General features: G+C 38.2%; 1 protein-coding gene across 2 annotated transcripts in view; it reads right to left on the reverse strand.

Moving 5' to 3' along the window:
• Nucleotides 1–12,745, reverse strand: part of Cacul1 (CDK2 associated cullin domain 1) — a 65,446-nt gene that overhangs the window by 44,897 nt on the left and 7,804 nt on the right. The window lies entirely within an intron of this gene.

A 12,745-nucleotide genomic window follows, 5' to 3' on the forward strand; every position in this document is an offset into this window, starting at 1 on the left:
TTCTTTCACTATAGGTCTTATAAAGCATTTGTAACAGCTGGTCTTAACAATTTTGAGATCCTGGGGTGACAGCTGCTTCACAACAATGGAATGCTAATGTTAAAAAAGAGATACCCAAAGAATATATGATACCCTGAGAGATAGGAGCTAACAAACACTGAATCAGGTATTTTGCTGTTTATTCACCAGAAACTGGGGTGCAGAAAAGTTAAGTGGCGGCTTCCCCTAAGAACACATGCCTAAGTACTGGCAGAAGTACCAGGTAAAGGAAAGTCTTTGTATCATATTGACTTCCAACTGTGGTCATTCAGTTTCAAGGTTTTTTTTTTTTTTTTTTTTTTTTTTTTTGCGGTGCTGGTGATTGAACCCAGGGCCTTGTGCTTGCTAGGCGAGCACTCAACCAACTGAGCTATCTCCCCAGCCTTCAAGGTTTTTTTAAATTTATCATCTTTATTTAATATTTTCTTTAAACCAATTCAGTTTTGCTTAAGCTTATCTTAAAGGACACTTGAGGAATGATCTACTGAATCACAGAACAAAATAGTATAACCTTAAAATTATTTTGCTGGGGCTGGGGATGTTGCTCAGTGGTAGAGCACCTGCTTAGCATATGTGAGGCCCTGGGTTTATTCCCTAACATGGAAGGAAAAAAAAACCAAAATTTTCCTGAGTTAAAGAAGCCAGACCCAAAAGCCTCCATACCTTGAGCTCTACTTATATGACACTAATAAAGGCAAAACTATAGGGAGAAAAACATATCCTGATTCCCAAGGGCCGGGTTTTAGGTAAAAGGATTATCTATAAAAATTATCATGGGGCAATTTTTAGGGTAATAAATTGTATTGTATGAACTATGGTATTAGATACCACATCCATGCATTTGTCAAAACCAACAGAACTGTATGCCACAAAGTGAATTTTCTGGCTGTCAAAAAAGAAGAAGAAATCAACAAGGCTAATAAACTAGTAAAGGTGAAATGCAAACTGTGACAAATGTATCTAATTTACAAATGAATCAGAACTCACAATGAAGAGAATGGAAAGGAAAAGAGTATTTGGATTAAATGTAAAACTAAAGACAAAAAAAACTGCATGCATGTACACACACACACACATACACACACACGCATGCACGCACACGCACACACCCCGAAAAGGTCGCCAGACCACATAGGGCTCTGGACCACTGTAGACTGAACTCTGCTCTAAGATGGGAGCCTCTAGAAGGTTTTGAGCAGGAGTGCCAGGTTTTGGATGGACCCATTCCAGTTGCTGTGCTGAGAGTAAACCAATTTAGTAGGCTATGATTTCGAGGACAGGGTAGGGGTGGGGCCAAGTGGTGGCCTTGAAGATGATAAGAAGAGGTCAGACTCTGAATATATTTTAAAGGTAAAACCAGTAAGATTTGCTGATGGATTGGAAGAGAGATCTAAAAGAACATTCGAGGATAACTCCAAAGTTTTTGGCCTGAGCATCAAAAGACAGGGTTGCTGTTTACTAAGACGAGGAACAGAAAAAGCTTAGGTTTCTCTGGGGGTATAGCAGATACTGCTGGTTTGATCTTAAATGTTCTCCCAAAGCTCATGTGTTGAAGACTTGATCCCAAACACGGACTGTTCAGAGTTCTTTGGAGATGACTGGATCATGAGGGCTCCAACCTCAGGAATGCATTTACAGATTCATAACATAACGGGTTTTGATGGTGGTGCTTTGTGATAAAAGCCAGCTCTCTGCTTCCCAGCTGCCATGAGATGAGCAGCTTTGTTCCACCACAAGCTCCTTGCCATGCTATTCTGCCTTGCCAGAGATCCAAAGCAATGGGACCACATAAACTCTGAACCCATAAGCCAAAATAAACCTTTCTCCCTTTTAAGTTGTGCTCTGATATTTTGTCACAGCAATGGAAAACTGACTAACACACCCTTGTCCACAAAGGTCAACTTTCAATATCTACAACTGCTTGCCTCAGTGTTCTGTCTAGCTGCCAGAACTTGCTCTAGAGAGGGGAGAGGCAGGCTGTGAGTGGTGGAGAATTAGCCATACCCCCCAGCAGTTTTCAACCAATGGCTAATGAGGATTCAGCATCATTTCCTCAGGAGCTCCCCTGTGCTGTCAAGTGAGACAACGGAGACACACTGACACGCAGAGTTCCCCACAAGGATTAAGCTCACAGTGGTGAGACTGATTCTGCCAGCTTCCTTACGTTCCCAGTCTCACTTCCTCAACTTCCTTACAAGTGCTTCCTTGTCTCACTACCCTGTACTTAAAACTATTTGTACTTTAAAAAAAAAAAAAAAAAAAAGGTGGGGAGGGTTTCTTAAAAACATAAAAGCCACATCACTTGCCATTAAACTGATGGCAATATAGAAATAAATACAATGTTAAATTCTAGCAAGATCCTGCTTCCTGCCAAATGTTCTGAACCTGAAGTTTGCTTTCCCTGTTACATAGGAGATTGGCAGATGTTAAAAGATATTATACACTAGCTCCAAAATACTACCTTTCTGCTTATGTAATCTAAAGAATTCAAAGAAAACTGAAAAGGAAATTTATACTCTATGTGATACTGTTAGTGAATCCCTTATCAGTATACCCCCAAAGCACGCTCTACACCAGAAGCTGAGACCTGAAGAAGAGGAGTAGAGTGCTCACAGAGAAGCTGTGAGAAACACAAAGCCAAGACCCCACACACCAGTCCCTGGGCTTCTGGCTGCTGAGCTCAGCACACCACACCACAGGGTCAGCCGCAGCTGAGCACTCCTACTTCCCACCTCAGCAAGCTACTAAGTCAGAGACATGAAGGAGGAAGAAACTAAAATATAAAGTCCTCTAGCTGTTAAAAAAATATATATTAATAATTTTTAAAAAAAGAAAATAAAGTCCTCCAGCTCTAAGGACAGGACGGAGACCCGCTCTGGAAGCAGTGACTTACTGATGCCACTCAGGTATCTTTCTCATTTTTTTTTAAATGCTTTGCTTTTAAAGATCTTTGAAAAGTGACATTTTTCAAAACTGACAACAACCCGAGGAACAGTAAAGAATCTTAAAGCCTCTTTCCACATACAGAAAAGTTACATCTATTTCAAAACATACATAATATGCCTCTATTTTCAATACATTTTATTTGAAAATCAGATGAAGAAGTCAGTTCAGCTGACCTCACATGCTAACTAATGTACCCTTTTTCTCAGGCCAGCCAGTCCTCACCAGTGGCAAGAGAAGCAGAACTTGGGTGGGTGAGCAGGGGCAGAGCCAGACATGGCCTGAAGAGTGGGCAGAGCTGATCTCTGCGTGTCAGTGTAGCACATGTGTCTCCGTTGTCTCACTTGACAGCACAAGAGAGCTACTGAGGAAATTATGCTGAATCCTCATTAGTCATTGGTTGAAAACCGCTGGGGGGTATGGCTAATGCTCCACCACTCACAGGGCACTAGTGCTCTATTAAAGCACTCTGAGGAAGGCCCCCCACGGTCCACACTCACGATGACAATGCAGGGAACATTAAGATATTGATTATTTCCTTGCTATCAGCAACCCAATCCCCGATCAAAAAAACAAAAACCATTAGCAGTTTGTTCCATTTACCAGCAGTTTTAACCCAGAGCCTCAGGTGTGTAGGTGTGTAGCCATGAACTTTAAAAATCAGATATGCGATTAGAGAAATGAAATCCCTTTCAACTTTCACCACTGAAAAATGTGGACTAACCAAAAGAAACCACAGACAAAATTCATGCAATAAAATAACTAGTTTACTATCTTAAAAAGGCAACATGCAGTGCTCCAGGGCAGAACGCAGATAACATGAGATCTTAGGAGACTGAGAAAGTCATATAATTTAGACAATATCTTTCAAACTTATGTCTTGATTTCAGTAGTGCAGCATTAAGTATATATTAGAAAACATAAGCAAAAAAGAAAAATCACTCATAATTCCCCACCAGGAATTATGAGTACACCAGTCTTTTTTTAACATATATCTTCTGTGGTTAAAGAGTAAATAAGATTCCCAGCGAACTAAGGAATTCTTGAATTCTACCTTTTAAATTCCCTTTCTGGATATAATGTGCAACATCAGCAAATGTGAATCCAAATTAAAACACAGAACCTAGATAAAAATTAAATCACCATTAAATTACTAAATTTTATCTAAGATTTTCCACTTCAAAATAGTGGATTACTTTTTAAGCCATTTTTTAAAGCACTATAAAGACTGCATGGTGCTGCACACCTGCAGTCCCAATTACTTGGGAAGCTGAGGCAGGAGAACCACTTGAGCCTAGGAATCCCAGAACAGGCTGGGCAACCTGGCAGGGTCCCAAATCTTAAAAAAAAAGAAAGGAAAAAAAAGGGGGGGGGGGCACGTGGTTGTTCTACAAACTCAGATGCCTACAAAGCTAGGCCAGTAAACATAAGTTAATAAATCAAGTCTGGTACAAAAATTTTTAAAAAGAGTGAACTGCATGTACCCTCTAGAGACATTTAAGTTAAAAAATATTAAAGATCCTTGGTGTAAGCCTCAAAGCATCATGTTACACAAGGCTTAAACCTAGAAACAGATAACAAGTTCATAAGGCCTAAATCCCACTGAGAAGGCAGTTTAACCAAACTTTACTACAGTAAAATGAAATAAAGTCTAAAATACATGGAACAGTTAGAATCAAAGGTTTAAGAAATACTAGGTTGCTAATAGGAAACTACTACAGATGTATAATTCATACCAGGAATAAACACTCATCCTTTTTTTTTTTTTCCTTACCAAATAACTTACTAAAACTTGACTTTATTTATTTATTTATTTACTGTCGATCCATTTCAAACTAGACTTAAGCCCCATGGAGAAGAAATTCATAGAGTACCATAGGTATTCAATAATGCTTGAAGTGGACTAATTCAGTGTCAAAATGAATGGTTACTAGAAAAAATCCAAGGCATACTACTTAGTAGTTGTTTTGGAATTAAGGCTTAATTCATATTTCATTTCACACAGGCTAAAGTACATCAGGTTAACCCTCTTAAATGATCCTTTGGGTGATTTTTGGTGTTATTTCTTTGAATTTATTCAAGAGGGGAATAAATTCAGAAATTACAATCAGCATTACTCTTTCACACTTGGTTTACTGTGAAGGCTGATCATTACCTGCTTTCAGTGGTTCTCAAAAGTCTGACCTCCAGAGCAGCATCAGCAAAGGCAAACTGCCAGGTCAGATGCTAGGTGGGACTCTGTATCTATCTAACAGCCTACTCCAGGTAACTGTCAAGGTTGCTCAAGCTTGAGAACCTGTAACTAATGCCACTGCATCAGTACTTAGGACAGTCAGGGGATCACCTCAGAGTTTCTCTTCTGTGGCTTGATAAGTGGTTTGTCAGTTGGCAACAATTTGAGTTAGAGTCAAATAACAATATAATCAAAGAAAATGTTAAAAGAGTAGCCATAAACTGTTTCATATCAAAGACTCACTCAAATTCTACTCTATATCCCTACCCACATCAAAAAAAAGTTACTTTCAGTTAGAATTGATAAGACTATAGTAATGGCAATTCTAAAAGACTTAAGCCAAATTTAATAAGCTAAATCACATCTGAAATAAACTTTTTAGATGAACTAAAATTAATTACAAATTTGGTAATCAGAATGGAGTAGGAAAAAAGAACTCTGGATTATCTAACTCTAGCCAGTATCTGCTTTCTAAAAGAAAACTTACAACTTCTTGTGATCATGTGTACTCATCTATCAATAACCACCTAGTAAATCTCTGTTGTCCAAAACATTACGGCTGGGCAGAATGTTCTGCTCCCTGAAGCTCACAGGGATGACTGAACTCTTTCAAGTATAAGAGAGTAAAGCTAAAGGTCAAGAACAAAACTTTCAGCACGAGAGAAGCCCCTGGCAATCAAGAAAGGGCATAATCAGAGTGGAAGAGAAGAATCAGAAGCTGAACCAGGCAGTATATTCTAATAAATAAATGGGGGGAGATAAGCTTTATTTAAGACAGAAAAATCCTAGCTAGTATTTACTCAAAAGGAAAGTAACTTTGATACAAAGCAAACAGTGATATTTAGTTGATCCTCAGAGAAACTGACCAGTTTTAAAAAAAAAATAGTAAAAGGAGTTAGTAAAATCTTTAAATATCCTTTTCCTTATTAAGAGAAAAAAGCAAAACCTGCACTACCTACACAGGTATACTTTGATTTGCGAATAGAACAGAGTAGCTAATTTGTTAAGTCCTAGTAAAACACTTATTTTTAAGTGGGGTAAATACTTTTAAAACCTGTGAGCTTTAGGTGTTTGAAGAGTTTCTAAGTGATAGGGTTTGTGGTCTGCGTAATTCAATTGAAACACTATGGACAATTTCAAATATCTGTGATCATTCTCTTCCTAATAACAGTATACCAATATCAACATGAAATTACATTCATTACATACATAATCAGATAAAACTAATGTGTTATTTTATGTAAGTCCTCATTAACACATTCTTTAAGGGTTCTGTGCTACCTAATCTCTCACCCCCATATAAAAACAAAAACAAAAACATAAAAAACAAACAAAAACCATTTTGATCCAGGTAAAGTTATAACTGTATCAACATCTGACACCATCTAAACTGTCTGGCTTTCTATAAAATGAACTACCTCTTCCCCCAAAACACTGTAAAACTTGTATGAGAAATACAATGATACTGTTTTACTGCTTAGGAATTCACACATTTTCCAACATGAGGAAATGTAGTAGGAATAGCAAAAACTTCCTTCATTACTACTATTTCCAAACAAAAACAAAAACACTACCTAGTTATCGTGGCTACCAGAAAGACTAAGATCTTTGTTCCTTTAGAACAATGATCACACAACACTGTTTCACAATTACATCACCTTGAGCCTGTGACATAGTTCCTAATATGAACAGGTTATGACAATACACATATGAAATGGTCAAGGACTCCAGGCCATCTATTATGGTGCCAACTTCACCTAATCCAAAATTTCAAAAAACTCAAAGTTATTCAAACTTCAAAGTATAAAGTATTATCAACTGGGATTATATAGGTATAAACTGCTGGTTCCAGGTCTTCCATGATTTTAAAATTCTCTGGTGTCTTCCAAGATTTAAACTGGTCAACTCTCCTTGGTCTGAAGACCAAGAACATATGAACTGCTGGGTACAATGGCACATGCCTATAATTCTAGCAACTTGGAAAGTTGAGGCAAGAAGATCGAAAGTTCAAAGCCAGCCTCAGCAAAAGCAAGGTGCTAAGCAACTCAGTGAGACCCTGTTTCTAAATAAAATTCAAAATAGGGCTAGGGATGTGGCTCAGTGGTTGAGTGTCCCTGAGTTCAATCCCCAGTAACCGCCCCCCAGCCCCCCCAAAAAAAACTTATGAACTTTGAAGAAGTCAAAAAAGGCAGGTGCTGATGTGAATCCCAACAGTAAGGGAGCCACTCTTGCTCTGCCAGACCTGAGAGGTTCAGGACTTGAGGACAGGATACAATGAGGAAGAGATGGAAAGGGGTGGGAGATGGAATGGAGATTGACAGCAAAAGTCTATAGGCTAAAAAGTAAAAAGAAGCTAGAAAAGTATTCTTCCATGACAAAACTGGAAGACAAAGTATTAGAACTTGGAGACATAGATACACGTGAGGCAGGGGTGGGAGGTGTGAAGCACAGGGCCAGTGGAGTAAACCAAGTCAGAAGTCAGCACAAGAACCACTCCCGCATCTACCTTGCTCCTTTGCTTCCTGCCCCACCTCCAACCCTATCTCTTCTCAGAAGATCCTCTACAAAACTCAAGAGTTCAGAGAAAAGACATTCACATATGAATATTTAGAAGTTCCTCAACAAAACAGCAGCTCTGCATTTAATCAGCCAAAGGTTTAAGACCAACACGCTTGACAAGGTCCCTATACACACAGAACTACCTATTAAACTTTTTCAGTTTTAAATATGAATAGATGGCTAAGGATTTCCAAAGATTTGCACTAAGTCTCAGAGATGGAAGCTCAAAACAAAAACTGACAAGCTTTAGCTTTGTTTTTAAACAAAGATAATTTAAGTAGAATAAACTTTAAAAAACAAAAACTCGTACACTCAAAAAGATAAAAATTTTAAAATTACTAGAATGAAAAAGAAGTCATCTGCCCATGTATAAAATCCAGCAGAAGGATGAAGAAAAAGAAAACATCCAGGAACTCTCTCAGAGCATTAAGGGTAACAGAATATAATAAAAGTTAAAAGACTTAAAAGATCAAAACAGGAAATTCAACGTTTCACTACCAACTACCATGTTCAATACCAACAATTTGAGAGAAAGGGGATAATAGTAGTACAGAGAATACTGACATGCTACTATAAGAAAATACCCCACAAATTTTCTCAAAGGGAAAAATGTCACATACAGAAGAACAAGAATTAATATTCCACCTGATCCTCCAATTCATTGTACCATGCAAGTTTACAATTGATGAAGCAACACTTAAAAAATTCTAAGGCAAATTTCATTTAAGAATCCTATACCTGAATTGTCAATGAAGTATAAAAGCACTATTAAGACATGTTCTTCCTATATAGCTGGGCATGGTGGGCTCAGGAGGCTGAGGCAGGAGGATTGCAAGTCAGGAGGATTGCAAGCCAGCCTCAGCAACTTAGCAAGGCCCTATGCAACTCAGTGAGATCCTGTCTCAAAACAGAAAAGGCTGGGAGTGTGGCTAAGTAGTTAAGCGCCCAGGGTTCAATCCCTGGTACCTATGCATTGGCCCTAAGCAATAAACAGGAAAAGGGGAAAAAAGAGGACAGCTTCCCAGGCAGACAGAAAAACAAACTGATTTGTTTGAGCATTTCAAAAACACCAGTCATTAGATGGTCAATCCAATGAAGCTGCTAAAAAGTTTAAGACTATGTCCAATAAAAAGTATGCAAACACAAATAGGGCAACTAATAGCAAAATTCTAGGTGAAAGAAAATGTAATCTGAGTATACTTTTGGCCCTTCAGAGAGCATTTATGTAGCTATAATGTAAATGTGTTTTTTATTAAACCAAAAATTGTGGTATTAAAAGAATTGGAGAGATGAGGTATGTAGAAATATGAAAGAACTAAATTCTCATCCTAATAACAGCAAGTCAATAACATATAAGCATGATAAATTAAGCAGTAACAATATTAACACAATGAAATATGTGGATAAATGCCAGAAGAAACATATAAATCAATCATAGTCAAATGGCTGGCTTTGGGTAACAGTTTTCGGAATAAGAAGGGATAGAGGAGGGAACCACAGATTTTTACTGTATGTTTTTTCCCACAATTTGAACTTTTAAATTATAAGTCTGCACTATTTTAATAAGCACAAAATTTTGTTCTTTTTTAAAACCGAAGAGTTTGGTGAATCTCAAATTCTTAAAAATGGAAAAAGAAATCTATCATGATTAAAGACTTATTTCAGGGTTTCCAATATTCTTAGGTGTGGGAAAAAAAAAAAAAAAAAGCCCAGGATTTACCAACTGCCCTAGACCTCTCTACCTGAAATGTTCTTAAGAGACATCCACACTCACACCTTTATTCCTTTCATCTGTGGGTCAAATTCAGGGCCAGCTGCACAGTCATCCAAACCATCAATCCTGAGTCTTTATCCTCTCTCTCTGGCACATTTTTGTAGACTCTAGTCCCTAAACATCTCTAAAATCTGAAACCTCCTTGCCTCCAAAGTTTTATTTGTTCAGGTGTCCACCTCTTGTGTAGACTTAATTATAACCCGCCCACTAGTCTCCAGGCTCCATTCTCTCCACTCTCACACCAAGACACAGAAGTTTTCTCCCTTAACATCCTTCAGGGCTCCAATGCCTACAGAAGAAAATTCTCCTCCTAACATGGCAAGTCCTTCACAATCCTGCCCTTTCTATCCACCCAGGTTTGATTTGTGCCACTCCATTTCCCACACCCTGTGTCCCAGAAGTCATTTTAACTCCCGGCCTCTGGTGCAGCCTGCCTCCTCAGCAAGGAAGTCTCTGAGTTCAGTTCCGCCTCTCCCACAACCCCAAAGTGTCTCTCCATTTTCATAGGAGAATCCCTCTTTCTTCTAGGCTACCAAGAAGGTCACAACTTTACTACAGCATTTAATCATAATGTACCATAAATCTTTGTCTCTCCATCACCTCACATGTTAAAAATATCAACCTGGCATACAATAAATAAATACTTGTTGAATTAAAAAAATGACGAGCAGATGTCTAATCAGCACACCTACAACTACATATTCAGATCTACAGAGGTTAACAGCCAAATGTCCACAAAAGTAGAAAGTAAAAGCCAGTCTGCCCTGCCAAGACACACTACAAAGAGATAGCTACAGTGAATTTTTACACAGCACGTAACAGTTTACAATGTGGTTACATATGGTGTATAGTTTATAGAGAAAGTAAACAGCATTGATTTTCTTTAGGGATATGACCTGGGCTTACATAAACATTAAAATGGCTTTCTCTTACAGTTTCATCAATGACATTTTATGTAATAAGTGTTTTTAAAAAAAAAAAAATGATAAGACCAAACCCCAGGAAAGATCCTGATACTGGGTCTATGGCTCAGTGTCACAGCGAGCTTGCTGCACTACACCCCCACTTCACTGCAAGGTAAGAAAATGCCAGACTGTCACCAGAGATGTTGTGAACAGTGCACACCTTAAGATCTGAATGCACTTACTGATCTAATTGAAAAAGAATCAACTCATCTGCAAACCAGCAAATAGGTCCTGATCAATTACAGGATGACTTTAAGATTTAATAAAATCAGTTAACACTTTCATTCAGTTCATAAGTCACACTTTTGAGTCAAGTTAATTTTTAAAAAACAGTAATTTCACTCAATTTGACTTAAAATTCTATGAAGTTTCTGTACATCTGGAAAAGAACCATTAGTGACCAGGTTAGTAAATGTCCTCTGATCCTGGAACATCATCATCAGTCAGTGCGAGATCCCTTCATTTGGTGTTTGTTTAGTCGTGTAGCCTCAGCCCTGCCTGCCCTCCTTGCCCACACATACAGAAAGCCATTCTATTCTGTTGAATACATTTGGAACACAAGACATGTGGCATTCTGATGTGATAAATCAGATGTGCTAATCTGAGTTTAGAAGCTTTAAAAACCATATATGTTTCTATTTCTTCTCTTTGCCTCTTCCAAGAAAGGCAAGGTTCAGAAAAGAGTTGCCTGCTCTTTACAATGAAGATGGCATATGGAGAGCAGCAGGCAATTCTCAGCCACTAATGTAACATGAGCAAGAAATAAACCTTTGTTATATAAGTTCCTGAGATTTGGTGGTTATTTTCATAGTATGCTGACTAATGTTGAATGGAAAGTTACACTAAAAATTACACTTTCCGGTCGGGCATGGTGGTGCACACCTGTAATCCAAGTGACTTGGAAAGCTGAAGCAGGAGGACTGCAAATTTGAGGCCAGTCTCAGCAACTTAGCAAGACCCTGTCTCCAAATAAGAACTAAAAAGGGCTGAGGATGTAGCTCAGTGGTAAAGCACCCGTGGCTTCAATCTCCAGGACCTCCTCCCCACAAAAAAATAATTAGGTTCCACCAAGAGAACACATTTAAGTGATATTTGGAAGACCAAATCAAAACAAAGAACATTATTATTGTTGCTGATGTTCTGGCAAAGTAGAGACATGAGAGTTTGTAGCATTCAAATTCCAAATCTCAGTGGCTTCTTGCTTTGGATACCTAGAGTAGTTTCTTGCAGTGAACTGTGACTGATAAGAGTATTTGCTATTAAAATAGTTATAGGAAACAGACTCTCAAAGGCTAGAAAGTCAATTTTCTGATCTCGATGGATTTAAAGGCAGTGATGACACAGTTCCAGTAGTGCCTGGCACTGCTGTAGCAGCCAAGTGTTACTTAACCATCACTGCAAACAACTGGAATAAAGTTCTTGAAGAAAACAATTTGGCAGATTGCTGTGATAATTATGATGGAAATAAGAAATGCAAAGACTATGGAGTGGGTTATCTGACCTGATGCACTTCTTTAAGCTTTGCACTAAATGATTAAGTCAATAAAGAGAGGACCAAAGAGTAAGCATCCATGGCTGCCATCCACACAGATGCATATGATACACACATGGTTGTTTTGTTTTGTTTTGGTTTGGTTTTTTTTTTGGGGGGGGGGTGTTGATACCGGGGATTGAACTCAGGGGCACTTAACCACTGAGCCACATCCCCAGCCCTGTTTTGTACTTTATTTAGAGACAGGTGTCTCACTGAGTTGCTTAGCACCTCACTAAATTGCTGAAGCTGGCCTTGAACTTGCAATCCGCCTGCCTCAGCTTCCCAAACCACTGGGATTATAGGCAAGCACCACTACACCCAGGAATACACATGTCTTAAAAGAAAACAAACAAAAAGACACTTTACACAGATAGGAACAAAGATAAGACTATTCCAACCTTTATTATAAGAAATAATGCAGTTCAAAAGATGGAAAGACATCTAAAAAGTACTGACAGGAAAAACAACACAAAGCAAAACAAAAAAGGCTGAGTACGTAGAAGATTATATCCAGCAAAAATAGCCCTAGAAAATGAAAGTAAAAACAGACAAAAGCTGAATAAATTCAAGGTCAACAGAACTACACTATAACAAATATTAAAGGACAAGAAAAAGAAAAACAGATAAGGAAACTTGGACCAAAGGAAAAAACAGTGATAAAAACACTATTTAGGTAAATATAAAATTCTTTTCCAGCT

The sequence above is a fragment of the Sciurus carolinensis genome, chromosome 5, assembly GCF_902686445.1.
Source record: "Sciurus carolinensis chromosome 5, mSciCar1.2, whole genome shotgun sequence".
NCBI lineage: Eukaryota > Metazoa > Chordata > Mammalia > Rodentia > Sciuridae > Sciurus > Sciurus carolinensis.